Source organism: Thalia democratica, chromosome 5 (assembly GCF_965202585.1).
Source record: "Thalia democratica chromosome 5, ktThaDemo2.hap1.1, whole genome shotgun sequence".
NCBI classification, from domain to species: domain Eukaryota; kingdom Metazoa; phylum Chordata; class Thaliacea; order Salpida; family Salpidae; genus Thalia; species Thalia democratica.
In genome coordinates, this window is record NC_139169.1 from 4,514,882 (window position 1) to 4,533,648 (window position 18,767).

An 18,767-nucleotide genomic window follows, 5' to 3' on the forward strand; every position below is an offset into this window, starting at 1 on the left:
GAAGAGTGTTAAAGCGCTTAATTATATAATTATTTTTGGGAAACTCTTGGTCATATCAATTTTAAATGTGCCTTTTTAAAGAAACACCTTTCCGTACATAGTTTAGCACTTAATACATTTGTATTATTGTATTGTATTTTTAACTGTTCTATATCTTTGTTTTCAATACCTGTTAAATTGCAAACTTACATAAGTATTTTTAAAGTAGCTAACGAATAAAGAACTTTAAAAATGACAATTTCGTTTGGTGTGTATATAAAATACTTTTAAATAGTTTTTAAACATATTAAAATAAATTTAAAGTTGTGTTATCGTACATAATTACATGCGTAAATTGTGTTTTCGTACCAAAACTAGTAAGATTTAAATCCGTTTGTATATTCATTGTTTGTTGAAGCTTTTAAAACTTCAGAGACTTCGGTATAAGTAATAATCAGAGTACATGTACATGTTTTATATCAATTTAAATTTGTAAACAATTCATACTTTAGTTCTCCTAGTTTAAAACAATTTGTAACTTTCAAAAAAAAATATTATTCATTATATTATTTATTTTCAAAATGATTTACAGAGCTGGGAAAGTTATTTATGACAACAAATTTGAGAACTTTTTTTTATAAGGCTATCATAATTTACAAACAAAGTTTAAAAAACCATCAGTTATAAGAATTAAAATGAACATTGATCTAAAGCAGGGGTCGGCAGGCAGTTGATGGTCGCGGGCCAAATTTCTAGTTTCCAAAGTCTTCGCGGGCCGCAGTTTTAGTTTTAGTGACATTTGAATAATCTTATGGTTCTAGTTTTAGTCACACTAGATAAAAGTTTTACTTTTATTCACCTTATTATTTAAAATGATTTTTAGCTATACATAGAATGCCTATATAGATTAATATTCATTAGATTATGATTTACATTGACTAATATACTTTAATAATTATGTACTAATATTGTTAATAAAATATGTACTTTCATAAGCACTTAATAAGTTAAACTTAATACTTTTTTTAATTTTTCTTACAACCTAACTCTCTACAAAAACCTAACTTGAAAGACAATCTATGGGTTACTTTTATACATTTGTTATATCATCAACACTTTTTCATATTTCTAAGAATATTTACTTCGAAAAAAGTTTTTGCGAGTTAAATAATTTACACTTATTAAGAGATTTAGTAATAAGTTAACATAATAAAGTTAATCCAAAAAGCTAAAACAAATGATTTAACATAATTAGTTCTCAAATACTTTAATAAAATATTTGATTAGTAGTTAGACTTATATGTATCTAACCTGTAGAGATGTATCAAACCAGCTTAAACTTATTAAAATTTGAAAAAGCTTATAAATAGTTGTCAATCAAGCTTAAATACCTAGTTAAAATATCATCATTATCAAAAAGTGTAAGAAAACAAGAAAAAAATACAATTAGTAAACTACACAACAGTCATAAAAACTATTCTGGGAATTGGAAGATTTCTTTTAAGTGTTTGAAATAAAAGCTTCACACACACCTGAGTTTTCAAGCTTTTAAAATAGCCTGTTTGTGTAGCAATCCAGTTAATATAAAGTTCACTACATAAAGAAATAACAAAGGTTATTAACAGTAAATAAATTACATGCAAAAAATATATAAGTCAGCTGGAATGGACAATTGAGTTTCTTAAACAAGTTTAACAAAAGTATAAAATTTTATTAAGTCATTAGCGAAGTAGATTGTTTTTTTATTAAGCATGATAGCAATTCTTTATTTGCAATAAGAATATTGCATTTAGAAATATTAATTGTAAAATATAAGACGAGCTACAAGAATAAAAAAAGCGTTAGTTAGGAGTTATTGCGAGAAACAATAAAAAAAAATCACCAAAGTCATTTCCGACAAAGCACATTAACATTATCTTTAGTAACTACAGAATAATCAGAAAAAATTGTTAAGGCAAGTAATAAAGTAGCAAAATTTATTACATAAAATGAGTTATCGTTCATAATTGAAAACTTTTATAAAGAATTGATGTTGGCGGTAATGAAAAACTTTTGTTTATTTTTTTAATGACAACATGAAGTCGTGTTTAGGAAATGCATTAAGGTTATTAAGTCTCATAAATCAAATTAGGACTTTAATCAAACTGTTAACATGAGAGCACTGATAGAAAAACTATTGCTCATCTGAGAATTTTTATTAGAGATGTTTTTACTAACTTTGACATATTAGTAAAATTTCTTGGTTTAGTTCCAACGCGAAGCACAACAATCGGTGAAATTTTTCAAGTAAAGGTGCAATGTATCAATACGGAGTTTTTGGAAGTACAATTCCTTTTTAGTATAAAGTTTAATTAAAGTTTAAAAAAATGTCTTAAAACATTTATCAATATTAAAAAATACTGTTAAGCTACTATAATAAATTTTTTAATAAAAAAACATTTATTTGGTAATTTATTTTCAGTCAAATCGAAATTTCATTACTTTAAATGTAAAAATTGTTTGAAATTCCAGGTTTGTTCAAAAATTCTCAAATTCAAGTTTTTTTCTAGAATTTTTAACCGTAAATTCACAAATTCAAAGCTTTTCCGGGATTCAACTTTTTTGGCAACACTGATTGTTCATTCTTTAATGTACACAATAATATAAATAATATTTTGAATTATATCAGCTGCAAGACTTAAAATTTAACATATATTAAAACTTAAACTAACACTGTGGATTGAGCAAAACATACATCATAAGTTTAATTTGCCACTCTTTCAAGCAAAAAAGCCAGCCTGAGTCAACAAAAACATTCCTGATATTTTTGTATACAAAAAGCAATTCTAGCCAAAAACTTAAAAAATGGCTGAGTTGGCCTGAGATTTAAAGTCTTCAAATAGTGATAGTCTGAGTGTGTGGCTATGTTTAGTTGTTTATTTGCTTGAATTTAACTATTTTGATTAACAATGTACAAACATTATAAATTTACCATCCTTATATTTAGTTTTTAATAAATAGGTAGCTCGAAAAAACAGCAATTGTGTGTATTGATATGCAAGGCATAAAAATTAACTTAGCTTGAAATAAACAATGTTTGAAAAATGGAATGTATACAAAACAAAAACTATATTAATTTATGTCATATATATTGTTTTAAATGAGTCTGTACAAATTTAAATATGACATTATAAATAACAATGTTAGAGAAGTATACATAAACTAAACTTAAACTATCAAAAAAATGCAATAAAACACAACACAACAAACTGATAACAAAAAAACAAAAATACTGCTTTGGCTTGAAAGCCAAAGTGAAAAACATCGCTATTTGTCAAGAAAATGGCGTTAGCGTCAAGCTACAACAAATCAAAACGTAAGCGATAACAAAACTCAGCGACCAAAGATACTAAAACTTGTAACGCCTTTGGTGTTAATATTTCATTATATTGAAATTATCTGTAATTTGATTTTACATAAGTTTAAATAAATAAACTCTGCTGTTGATAAAATTAAATTGAAGTTAATTGTACTTTTGATTTTACATAAATTTAAATAAATAAACTCTGCTGTTGATAAAATTAAATTGAAGTTAATTGTACTTTTGGTTTTGCATAAATTTAAATAAATAAACTTTGGTGTTAATACTTCATTATATTGAAATTATCTGTAATTTGATTTTACATAAATTTAAATAAATAAACTTTGGTGTTAATAGTTAATTATATTGAAATTATCTGTAATTTGGTTACATAAAATTGAATAAATAAGCTTTGTTGTGGATAATTAATTAAGAAGCAAGCTGCTTTTGGTGCTCTTAATAATCTCTGAAATTTACAAATCAACTTTAATCAATTTAAAATAAACTAGTGGGCCACACCTAACTCTTGGTATAGCATAATGAGTAATAGATCCAAGCCCCCCAAAAAGGATAGTATGTTCTCTAAAGAGAACATACATCATACTTTAGACAAGGTCAACAACCCCGAAACTCGCTGTAGCCAACGTAACATTGACAGAGGGATCAACAAAAGGGGTGTTGACCCACACTCTTCGCGCCGTAGCCAACCTGGTCCATCAGACCAACCACAAGCAACGTGCGAAAGATAAACTAAGCCCTTTTAAACTAAGTAATGAGAAAAAAAAAAAAGAAAGCCACTTTCAAATGCTAAAAAACTATTAAGTGTTACAACAACTCTAAAGGCATTTATTTCCTCTTCATATATAGATATTACTAAGTTCTTTACTATAGAGAAAGTTGTTGCCATAAAATTTTGCAATGCTTGAAATTTTTTAATTCACCTGTACAAATGATGAAAATGATTTATTCCAATACATAACCTCAAATTAAAAAATGCAACTAGTTTAAACTAAAACTCTTACTAAACTATAGTTTAAATGCAAGCCATAATTTTTAAGGTATTTACATTATAACTGTAGAAAATTTAATTTAATTTCTATTGTTATTTAAATAATTGTTAAACTAGTTTTAAGTCCTTTTTGTTTTTTAGTTTTAATTGTTGAAAAAATTTTGTGCTAATGATTATATTTTAATTATATATTTCTTCCTATTGTTTAACATTAATCATATAAATGGTTAAGTTTATTTTATATTTGGAAATTGCTACATAATAATATAATAATGTATACAAGCGTCAATTGATCAAACAAAAAATAATGATATCTTTAAATTAATCTTTTCTAGAACTTGTGGGCAACTTTAGCAATACTGATAATTAATAAAACTAAACTTTTCAAAAACGTTATCAGGTCGTTTATCATCAGTCTACTGGAATAAACGACGTGATAACTGAAATGTAAAAATACAAACCTTCTATATATACGCGTTAGTTAATTAAATGTGATAATTTGTTGGTATGTTGTCGTGACGTAAAAATGTTTTTACTACAAAAGATATAATACATATAAAAATATGTTTTAATATGAGAAAGGTGTTATCTATCTAAATTTTATTAACATGAAATTAAACATTTTTTTATGTTAGACAAAGTTTAAATATTAACCTACAAATTCAATACTAATTTAAAATAAAGAGTTATTAGGAACTAGTTTAACCTAGTAAAAATAAAATAAGTTAAGAAATAATTTTTTTTGAACTTTAACCGTTACAGAATTACTTATTTTAACATTATTCATATTGCCTAAGATTTTTTTTATAATTACTATAGTTTTCTGTTTAAAGTGATTGTGCATCAGGTATTAAACTGTAATAATCTGATTTTTTTCACATTTCAGTCTTGATATACAAAATAAACTGTTAAGCAAATACTAAAATATTTAAAACAAGTTTTAATACGTTTATGGAACTAGAACAGACCCGTATCAACTTTGTATTTGTTACGATACTTTAATGGTTTAGATCTCCTTAGATATCTTAACAAGTTTTTGAAATTTTTTTGTTGTTAAAGTCCATTGTAAGTATACTTACCGAATGTATAGTTTTTTTTTAATTTAATTTTTTTTTACAGAGAAAAAGTATCATTTTCTTTAACATATTAAAATTCAAGAAAATATGGTCTAGTTTCGATTGGTTAGTATTTTTATGAAATATTCCCTGATAAAAAGCCTTAACACAGTTCAATAATTTTGTTTTTTTTTAGCAAATAATGAACTTTACAATACGATCATCAACAAAGTTTTTCTAAACACTTTACGAAAGTAAAAAAATCAGTAAAGCTAGTAGTTAATATGAAAGTTATCATAAAACCTACTTTTAGTTTTAAATTTACTCAAACTAAATAATAATTTTTTCAAACTATGTAGTAGTTGATTTAGTTTTAAATTTACTCAAACTAAATAATAATTTTTTCAAACTATGTAGTAGTTGATTTTTGACTAAAAAAATCGGCATATGTTCTGGACACATAAAACTCCTTAGCAGCATAATTAAAAAAAATTATACCCGAAAGCTGTTAAAGTTTGTTTTTTAAGTATACTTTAGAATGTAAGGTAGTTTACCGTGACAAATAATATTTTTGTATATAAAACTGATATATATACGCGTCAGTTAGTTTTAGCTGATAAATTGTGGGCAAATATTCGGTGACTTATGAGATTATTATAAATAATTAAACTTTATTCGTTAAGTTGTATTAAAAAGGAATATTAAATGTTTAGTTAAATTTACGTTTGGTGATTTTCAAACTTAAATAAGTAAAAAAATCTGAAAACAGATATCACATAGAAATAAGCACAATTGTTTTGTAATTGATAATTTTAAACTGTTTTTTACTTTTTTAAGTGTCTTTCTTATAAAGTAGTTCAATGGCCGGCAGCCTTATGTAACGCGCAGGCCAACTTTCCTTGGAAAAATTTCTCGCGGACAGCACTTTTTAGAACAAAACATTTGAGAGCCACATTTATTAAAAATAAATTCTAATAACAAGTAGAAAAATACTGTTTAATATTAACAAAATGATAAATTAAGCAATATTAGAGCACTGATAAAGATTACTTAATGAATTAAGAGCCAAACTGTAACTTTTTATTATCAAATTTTTATTTTTTATTGTTTTAGAAATGTATTTTTCGGCTAAAGAGGAGGTTGTGGGCCGCAGATTTTGACTTACAGGGCCTCATTTGGCCCACGGGTCGCAGTTTGCCGACCCCTGAAGTAATTAATGTTGGTAGCAATATATTTATTGTATATACTATACACATACATTTATAAAGTATAATTGCAATTTTAGTGATCCCACTTAACTTTTTTTTTCAATATTTCACTTTTAATATTATTTTTTTATTTTTGTTATTATTCTAACTATACGTCACTTGAAATTTAGCAATAAACTATCATAAAAGATCAACTCTACGCGTATATACAGAAATTTTGTAGTTTTCAATAACAGTTGTAGCATCATTCACACTGATAATCAATGTGGTACTTCTTACAATTTTTTGTTAATAATCAGTTTTACTGATGAACATAATAATGTTTAAAGAATCATAAATATAAGTTTGATTAAAATAAAGTTGTATTGCCGGTCAGCTGTGTAATTTTTGGTTAAAACATGATGTGACTTATAAAGCTAAACATAATTCTACTTTAATTTCAAACAGAAAATCGTTTTTACCATTAAACTTTATGTGCATTGAGACAATCCTTATATAATCATATTATGCTTTACTAAGAGTTTGTGGTTTGATAATTATTTTAGTGTGATCAAACTTAAAGTTACTTTTATGATAAAATTAAATTGATTACTTTAAAATATTACCAATATCAAGTAAATACAAGCAGTAGAGCAAATACATTATCTTTTTGTTTAAAAAAGAAGAAAATGCATCTAATATTATTTTTTTTGGCAAATTCGCTGATTACTTTACAATAAAGTAACAGCTTCTCGTATTTAAACATTATTTTATTATAGTTTAACGCATATCCTCGTGTAAACTTGACTTTTTTAAATATAAGGATACGCAGATTAAAACAAAACACTAAAACAAATAAATACTAAGAATTCCAGGACTAGTTGGAAGTATAACAATATAATATGACAAAAAGAACCTAACAACTAGTAATTTTTTAAACTTAGTTTGATTTTTACAGGTAAGTATTCGATAAAAATCCTAACTAGTCGAAACAGTGCCACTATCTATTGTTTGTAACACTCTTACGTTACAATATGTTTTGATTTTCGTTTTTTTTAAGTTGTAAGTGTTAAGTCTGGTGGATCTAACAGGCCAAGTATAAAAATAGTATACTTACTCATTTTTAAAACTCATTTTAGAAAAAAAAAAAAACACTCGATTACTGTCATTTTGTTACATTTAAGCAAGTAAAAAATTTTTATGTCACCTGTGTCAATTTATATAATTCACATAACTTAAAAACAATAACAACAAATACAAAACTAATACTTATGTACGCGTAGGTTAATTTTAAGTGATTTCTCGGTATGCTTTCAGTGACGTATTTATTTATGTTTACAAGTAAGTGCTTTGTGTTAATTTAAACAAATATTTTTTGTATAGATTATTTTAAAACATTATATATTTTGTAACGAGCATATTAGTAAAAGTTTATTCAACAATATAAGTGAACTATTTAGTTCAACAAACTGAAAAATAATGTTTTATTATAAAATGCGTTACATAATAATTAATTCTTAACAAACAGGGATTTTTGAAAAATTGATTATATGAATTGTTTACACAGTTCTTTTATCTGAAATATAAAAATACGTGTTACTTATAAATAAAAGTTGGTTGATATAAAACAGAACTAAGTATTTTTCTTATTATATCACCATATAAATTTTACTGACAGTTATGACTTATAATGAATATTTACCTACTTAGCGTAAAATTTATCTGTTTAGATTAGACGAAATCATAGATGAATTAAGTTTTAAACAATAAATTCAGACAAATTTGTAGTGAGAATACTAATATCACTGTTTTTTTTTTAATTGTTCAATAAAACTAACGAACTTGTGAAATAAACAAACTTTGAGAATAAAAAAAAAAGAAAAGTGTTCTAACAATCGTTTTTGTTTAAATCTTATTGAAAGACACCAAATACTTATTATTTCAAAAAACTTAACATTAACACTTTTTATAAAATGATTTTAAAAGAAAATGTGTTTATTTAGTTTCAACTTAAAACAATATTTTTGAGATAATTTTTTTTTTTTTAACGAAATATTTTATAAAACTTTACAACATACTAATTTAATCTAAGAAATGACGTTTAATTAAAATTCCACAAAGATAAGTTATCAATAAAAAATATTATTGCTCACCGTTGAACGATTATCATAAGTTTTGAAAATTATACGAGTGATTTAAAATAATTAACCTGTTGTACATTAACGATATCCACAGAAACCGGATTTATGTAAATAAAAATAAGGTAACTGTATCTAAGTTTTACTATATTACGTCACTAGAAAATGTTTTCGAAGATTATAACAAACGTTTCTAGCATTTGTAATAAATTAAATCGCCGATAAAGATAGTTTATTACAAAATAATTGGTAATGAGTGTTAATTATTTGCAATTACTTGTAAAAGTGATAAATCTTTTGTTGATAACTACTAGGAAATAATTACATATCAAATTGACAAACTTAAGCATAAGTGCAAAAATAATTAAAACTTATTTGTGAGAGTAAGTAAGTATACTGTAAAATGCTTATTACATTTTTCGATTTTTGTTAAATAATACTTTAATGAATCTGGAAGATATAAGTTTAGTCAATTAGGTCTAAATAGTTGACTTTATATATTATTATTGTTAGTATAGATTTTAAGCTGTTTTAACTGATGATTTTCTTGATATTTCCAAATAAAAGAATACACATAAACGTCCGTTAGAGTATAATTACAAAAAATTATTAAGTAATACTCTAAAAACTTCGGAAAACTTTGTTAATTTTTTTTTATTAAGATAGATAAACGTAGTTAAATTTAAAACATCAAGTTGTTTTAAAATTTGTCTAAAGTTAAATGTTCGATTAATTTTCTAGACACACTTCAATATACATTTAGTACATTTTGTATAGTTCGAATTGTGTTAAAATTTTTATTTGTTAAGTAATGTATGCATAATCGATATTTATGTAATTTTGAAATATGAACCAAATATTTAGCTATTATCTAACTTAATTTAATATAACTATTTATTCTATATTTAAATATGCTTGTAATTCAAGTATTGTATTAAACTATTGTTTCAAAGTTGTGTTGGTGCAGCATTTTGACTGAACAATAAGTACTGTAGTAAAAATTCAAAGTATCTTATTCAAAAATATTAAACTAATCAAAATTTTGTGCACTATCTGTTACAGTTTTCAAAACTTAAGTCAAAATTCAGTTAAGGTCATGGTACTAATTTTTTATCAATATAAACTAGCAGTTTACGGTTGTCTTAGTTTGAAACAAATTATAAAATAAAAATATCAATAGACCAATAAAAATAATCATTTTTGTTACCAATTTAAAACGTTCTACAGCTTTTAACAAATTGTTTTAAAACAACAATTTTGATTTTTTATCTTAATTTGAGGCTTCTACTTGAATACTTTTTTAATTCTCGAACAAAACTAAAAAAAATTAAACTTAAATTAAAGTTGTCTTTCAGTACCATTTTAGACAATCTTTCATTTTTTTCAACCTTTTAACATGTTCGATTTTTTCTCTTAAAATAACCATACATAAAATTAGTTACTTTTCATATTAAACTTTCATTAACTGTAAGTTTCTTTATTCAAAAAATGTATTATAAAGTATATAATTGCATGTGAACTTTTTAGTGACATAATATAACAAAACTCAAAAGACTTACTTTATTTTCGTTTATAAATAAATGCCGGTTTTTTATCATTATGTTAATGATAGTAGACTTATAAATTGAAATCACATATAAAAGTGATAAAAATTTTGTTGAACTACGACTGAAGAACATGTTCTATTGATATCTCTAGTTACAAATATGTGCAGTTTTAAGTACATCATGTCCTAAAAATGAACAAGTACAATATTCAACTTTCAAACCGGTTTAATTTTAAATAAATTTTATTTTATTCAAACTAAAAAAAAAACAGAAATTAAATCATTTTAATTTATTATTTTTAATAATTGATATTTTTTTTTATAACTTAAAAAAAAAGTTATTACTTAAATGGCACGAGAAGAAACATGTATACGAATTATTATTATTGAGACTGACATTTTTATATAACTTATTAGCAAACTTTTGTTTTTAGTAATTTATAATAGTCTAAAAGTTTTTAAATAAATTTAATCTTTTCTAAATTTATACTTTTTCTAAGTTTCAGGTAATAAGTTGTATAAATTAGTGATAAACTTTTGAAAAATTTTGCCTTTTAAATACCACTTTTATTTTATTAAAAATTCTGTATTCAAATGTTTGCAGTTTTACACTTTTTAGTGTTTTATTCATTTTTAGATTATGCTAATAGACTACTAACTTAGTTTTTTTTTTCAATTTAAAAGTATTAAGTTGGTTAACTGATTATTGAAATATTGATTAGTTAGATGTTTTAGAGATTTTATGCACGGTGTTTAGTTTTGAATTCTTATTTGTAATAATTAAGCTTAACTCATTTTATATGATGTATGAACACATTAAAGTATATAATTAAATGAAGACAGTCTTAAGTTAATTAATGTATTTACAAATAAACAACAACCCCGCTATTAAAATTTTAAGAATCTAATAAATTATCAACCTCAATATGTAGATTTTTTTAAATTTACACTACTTACAACATCATTTGTTACTAAATCTCTAAAGTTTGTTATCTGTTACAGTGACAAGACTTACAGATTTTACTGATGTAAAATTGTTTAATTCAGATTATTTAAAATACAGCTGGTTCTATGTTTTCATGATATCGTTACATTTTAGCTTTTTGACCTTCAAAAAAACTTCATAACACTTTAAAAATTTTTGAACTTTGATTATATATACATATTATGTTTGCATAATTTAAATGAGTAACACAAAAACTTTTGCTGTTTCTGCTAATACGCGTCTTCAGCCAAGTATATTGTTCAATGAAGGATAACTTTTAAGTAAAGTAATAAAATTATACAAAAAATATTTATTGCATAATAATAGAATAGTTAGTTCATTTTACATATATAATGTATATATTTTATACTTATGATCATTACTTAAAATAATTCTTTTTTTGTAGCAAAACGCTTTACAATCTAAACTTATAAGTTTGGTATCAGATTTGACAGAAATAAAATCGGAAAATTTCGAAATTAAAAGGTCAAAGGACGATGTTAGTAATTTTAAATAAGTATTGTTTTTATATAATATCTAATATTTATCGTTTAAATACTTAAAAAAATGTAATTAAAAACTTCAAAATCAAGTATCTAAACTTTTAGTCTTTTTTAATTATTTTTTTCTTGTAACTTTTTGACTATTGAAATTTTTAAAATCTTAAATGCATTTTTTTTAAATAAAAAAGTTTTAAATTATTAAATACTATTGTTACTTAGCATCTTTTTTTTTTGTTTTAAAGATAATTTTAATGGAATGTTTTGCAGATCTAGCTGTATTAAAAACAAATTATTTTATCTAGTTTGGCAACATTAGACATATGACGGCTTAAATTTTTAAATTTTATAAAATTAATCATTTACAACCGCTAGATTAAATAACTTAATTTATAGCAATGTTACACTAAAACTTCCCGTAACACAAAACTGCTTTAAGAATGAATGAAACTTTTTAAAAATAATAATAAGTTAAATTATTAAAAAATATTGTTAAAGGTCGTCATAACTCTTGATAAAACATGCTGCATTCGAATTGTTAAGTGAGGTAATATAATAAATATTCGAAATACTAGGTTCTTTTTTATATAAGTTTTAAGCTCAATTTATAAATCAAAGAAGAATTTCACATCCAAAGTTATCATATGATCACTTATATAAACTACTAATTATCATTCAATATGACAATTTTGAAAACCTTTCTTACTTTAGAGGCTTCTATTATGAGTCTTGTAATTCACTAAACTAATTTATAAAATCTTTAACACTTTTCAAAATAAACTTAAAGTATTTTACTTTGCTATTTTGAATTAATTTTTAAATTATTTATTATATTCGATTTATTTTAACAACTAGATATAGAATAAGTCATTTTTACAATACGTTTAAGTAAATTTATTTATAAGTGCAAGAAAGGTTCTTCATAATTTTTAAAAAAAGTATTTAATTGCATGGAAATTGTTTAGTAACGTAATATAACAAAAATCAGATATACTTAATTTATTTTCGTTTATAAATTAGTACCGGATTTTGGAATAGTTGCCAATAAAAATGGGATTAATTATTTGTAATCACTTGTAAAAGTGTTAAAGTTTACTGAAATACGACTAGGGAACATGTCATTGAGGTATCAAAATGTTTTATTGTCGTTTTCTAACGAAATATACAACATAAAGGATTGTTAGAATAAAGTTGCAACAATTTATTTAGTACATATTTTGTAAAAATAAACTTTTGTATGGTGACAATACAGTTCAACAAAACTTTTAGTACTTGTACGACTAAAACCTAGAAAAACGTTTTTAAAATGTTATTAATTATAACATAGTGAAAAGTCCCTAGGTTTAATAAGTAAAGTTCTTTTAAAGTTCTTGATGAGATTAGTTTGCAAATAAGCTTTTTTTAAAGTTCTATACATTACTTAGTATGTTTGTATATTTCTAATGTTTTTTACTTTTTTATACCATACCTGTTTAGTTAATAAATTATTACAATAGTTGTCAACGGATAACGAGCTGTAATTATTAAAATTTATCATGTACATCTAACAGTAATAATTTAAACAACTTGTAAATATTTAACTATTATTTTAAAGTTTAGTTATCGTACATAATTTAATGAGTAAATTGTGTAAAAATATTTAAAATATTAAGTTTTAAAAACAATTCGTATTTAATCATTGTTTGTATTAGCTTTAAAAACTTTATAGACTTCAGTGATAATTCTAATCAGAGTTTATAAACTAAATTTATATCAACTTAAACAAGTAAATAATTCATCTTGTAGTTCTCCTATCTCGATTGAATTAGTAACTTTCACAAAAGTAACTACTATTCAAAAGTTTTGATGTTTCCTGGGTTAGGAAAATTATTTCAACACAGCAATATTGATAGTTATCCTTTTTTTGGGGGGCTATCATAATTGACAAACTAAGTTTAAAAACCAACATTTAAGAAAATTAAAGTTAACACTGATCCAAAATTGACTTATATATGTTTCACCCTTTTTTATATTTAACACCAAAAAAAAAACATATTGATTATACTTTCAAAATTTTTGTAAAACATATAAGCACAAAAACATTTGCTCTTACATAACAAACACTTATAAAAAACATGTCGATTTTTTCAAAACAACTTTGGAAAAATTCCGTTCAACTATTGAACAACTGAAACTATATTTGGATTGTTTAGTGACGTAACAAAATTAAAACTATAAACACTAACTTTATTTTTGTATATCGAATTTCACTGCAAAATAAGTGACATAATATTAAGAAAGTTTCATTAATTTATAATTACTTATTAAAGTGATATATTTAAAAAACCAATACCTTTGATGTAAAGCAATATTTTAATTATACCTCAACTTACACATAAGTGTTAGTATTAAAAACCGTTATTTAAGAAAATAAATATGTATACAGTAAAATTTCAAAACAGGCTTTATTTCTAAGACGTTCATACCATATTTTGTAAGTTAATACTGTTAATAAATGAAACAAAGCTTCGTAATTCAAATATATTTTTAGTTATTGTTTGTTACGTAGTATGTCTTTTATTTATTAATTACTAGTTAATGTTCATGTTTTTTTTAATCATTTTACACTTAAAAAGGTAGTTTTTTTTGTTTATGTTTTTTAATGATAGATCCGAACCAAAAAAGCTAACTAGATTATGATAAAAACAACTTATTAAATACTAGATTTTTTAAAATTTTCTGTGTAAAACTAATTGTATAGTTAGAAAAAATCTTAGTACAAGTGATTAAAATCTTGTAACAGTTGCTACTGATTTTTAAAAAGGAAAACTTTGTTTATGTGAGGTTATGAATCTTAAATTAACGATTTATTTTTCGTAGTTCTAAAACAATAAACGATTTTTTTTAAAAACAACTATTTATCTAATGGATTTATAAATGTATAAGTTCATTATTTTACAATGTTTTCTACTTTTAAACCAGACGTATTTTGTTGTTTGTAAATTGTTTAAAAGTATATTGTAACAGAGCCAAATATTATTGTAAAGGTACAAATAAAAATGTCCGTAGGAATAAAATAAAAACAATTTGTAAGTACTTGATATACAAAATAAGACTTTTTGAATTCTAAATTGACAAAATTGTTAGTATTAGTACGATTAAAACTTTGGATTTTTTTAATATATATCAGTTATACAAAAGTTCATAGGTATAACAAGTTAGTTTCTTTCAAAACACTTGATTAGTTTGATTTGCAAGTGTGCTCTATTACGAAACAATTTTCCATACATAACTTAGAACTTAGTCGAGTTGTTTTGTTTTGTATTGTGTTTGTTAACTGTTTTATTTCTTTGTTGTAGAATTCCTGTTAAATTATTACTTATTTAGAGAGTTTATAGTAATCAACGAATAATTAGCTTAAAAATGACTATTTATCAAATACTTTTGTGAAACTATGATTTGAATAATTGATAACTTTTATTTTAAAGTTGTGTTGTTGTACATAAATGTTTGAGTAAATTTTATAGACATATTGAAAATATAAAATATTATATTAGCTCGTATTTATTTACTGTTTTTTTTAAGCTTTCTAATATCAAATGCAACAGAATTATTTGTGTTATCTTAAAAGTATTGATAAATAGTACAGAGCTTATTTAAATAATAACTGTTTTAGTAAGAAAATAAGAAATAAATCATGCATGAAAGTATAAACAAAACTATAATAGTACATACTAATATATGTGTTGGCCACGAAGTTGATTCTTGGTTCTTTGAAATTTTTAACTCAGTGAGATTTCAAACCCATCATTAAAATCCCTGCACCATCAGACAAACATTTAATTACAATTTAAAGATTTATAAATTTTATTGTAAAAGTCTAAACATTTTTTTTAGTGAAATTTCAATTTTTATAGATTAAGTTACTTGAAAAAATATTTTTATTATGAATAGATATATAAATGTATAGAGTTTAAATAAAAGTTTGTAAGAACTCCATCCATACTAACATTTAAATCAAAACTTGTAAGTTCAAAAAATTTTTTCTGCTTCTTTTAATTTTAGTTTATCTAAATTTATTATAGTATAAGAAAAAACTATATCTTCAGAAAAAAGTATTTTAAACACAAAGATTTTCGGCCAAATATTGCGTACTTAACTAGCAGTGCATACCTAAGAAATGCGTACTTAGCAGCAAATTAAGAACAAAAAAAGTTGTGAACCCCCTTTGAAAAAATTCTCTACATGCCCCTGGTGTTTAATACTTCTTTGTTAATAATTATATTTAATTTACATTTTTTTAGTCTTGAAAGAACCAACAAATGTTAAGCTTTTAGAATATCTATTTATTCTAACTTTATAAATGCTGATAATTTATATTATTGTATTTAACTTTTGTTTCAAAGTTGTTTTGGTACATTATTTTACTGAACAATAAGTACTGTAGTAAATATTAAAAGTATGTAATTCGTAAACTTAAAATTAGAATGAAATTTTGTGCCATACCTGTTAAAGTTTTCTAAACTTAAATGAAGTTTCAATCGAGGCCATTGTAATAATTTTTTTTATCAATATAAACTAGCAGTTTAGGGTTGTCTTAGTTTGAAATAAATTAGAGCTGTAAATAAAAATAATTATTTTGTCACCAATTTAAAAATTTCTACTTGTTTAAACAAATTATTTTAAAACGACTATTTTGAAAGTTATTCTTAATTTTAAGGCTTCTTCTTTGAGGCTTTCGGTATTTCACAAATAAGATTCAAAAACCAATATTTGTGGACATGTTTTAAATCAAAATTAAACTAATATTAAGTTGTATTGCTTTACCATTTTGAATAACTATTAATAATTTAACATGTTTAATACTTTTTTATTAAAACGACTATACACATAGTTATTCACTTTTATTATTAACTATCCTAAACTGTAAATTTATTAGTTTAAAAAATGTAAGAAATTTTGACATTACTTTTGAAAAAGTTTTATTTAAATGCATGTGAGTTTTTTTTTAGTGACGTAATATAATAAAACTCAGAAACACTGACTTTCTTTATTATATATATAAATTCCGGTTTCCAAAAATTTGTAAATGAGCTGAGTAAATAAATAATTTGTAATCACTTGTTTAAGTGATAATAAACTTCGAGAAACGACTATGGAACAATTACATATCAAATTGATAGCTAAACTGAATTTTAAGTACAAATGTAGTAAAAACTTATTCTGAGAGTAAATAAGTGTTTTGTAAAATACTTAAAAACATTTCTATTTTTATTAAATAATACTTTGTTTGGCTGGAAAATATGAGTTGAAATCAAGTCAAGCTTTAATAATCAACATATTATTTTAAATACTTTTTATAAAAAGTATAGATTTTAAGTTGTTTGAAATGATATTCTTTCATATATTCTAATGAAAATCCGAATGAAAATGTCCGAATAAACAAAATAAAAATAACTTGTTAAGTACTAAGTTAAAAAATAAGTGTTCTTAAAAAAAAAATATTACTACTAGTATGATTAAATCCGTATATTTTTAAAATTTATTTTAATTATAACAAAATTTCTTAGTTATAATAATTAAATTTCATTCGAAATTCTAGATTAGTATAATTTGCAAATGTACTTTTTAATAAAACACTTTTCCGTACATAATTTAGCAAGTAATACATTTGTATTGTTGTATTGTATTTTTAACTTTTCTCTATCTTTGTTATACAATACCTGTTTTATTGTTTCCTTATTTAAATAGCTTTAGAATAATCAAAGAGCTTTAAATTTAATTAATTATTAAGTGACGTAGTATGAAAAATCTCTGAATATTTTACTCTGTTTTCATTTATAAATTATTCTGTTTATTGCTATGACAACTTTATCACAGTAGTACCAATTTCTAATCACTTATTACAGTGATAAAAATTTAGGTATCTATCACTTGTTAGTAGGAAATAGCAACTTAATAAAGCATTATTAAGTTGCTACTTTTAAAGAAGCCTTTTTTCTGAAAGTAAAAAGTTTATGTATAAATTTAATTTTTTTTAATAAGTTAATACTTTGTTTGAGAATAAATGTTATTAGTAATTCTTTCACAGCTTTTAATATCATTCTTCATTGTAATATTTTATTTGAAGTACAATTTTAATTGATGTTTTCTAATGAAAAAGTTCGTAATAACATATTAACAATCGCTTACAAGCTAGTTAACTTATTAATAATTTTTATTTTCAGTTGTTACCACAGCTCGACAAACTTAACACTATAAAACTATAACATAATATAAAACTTTGAAAAAACATTATTAAGTTATTTTTAGTCAACATAGAAAAACGTTGTTTTATTTAAAGCGTTATGTTATTTTAAAACTTGAGTTAAGTTTATATTAATTTACGTTCTTCTTAGAAACACTTACGTATAAACTTAGTAAATTTAAATAATTTTTCTTTTATATTTAACCTTGTTTTTATTAAGTAACGTATGTATAACTGATATTGATTTTACTTTTGCAATAATTAACGAATAATGAGCTTTTAAATTAACTATAATTCTAAATTTATATATGCTAATATTTTAAGTATTGTATCAAACTATTGTTTTAAAATTGTGTTGGTACATACTTTTCACTGAACAATAAGTACTGTAGTAAATATTCAAAGTATGTAATTCGAAAATTTTAAATTTTTTTCAATTTTGTGCATCATTTGTTGAAGCTCTTAAATCTGTAAAAATAATTAAGTCTAATCAAGACCAATGTTTTATTATATATCAATAACTAGCAAATTGTAGTTCTAGGGTTGCCAAAATGCCTAAAAATCTAGAACTTGAGAAAATTTGAAAAAATACCTGGACTTTTGATCAATAACTACTAAAAACTTCAGTTAAAACCTGGAATCTTAAACAGCTTTTATTTGTTAAGTATTAAATTTCGGTTTCAAACAAAGAATCGATCTTATAGATAAAGTTTTTTTGTCATCATCAAACATTTTTATACTAATAAAAAAATTTTAAGTATCTTTACATTATCTTTTCAATAATGTATTACTAACTTTCACG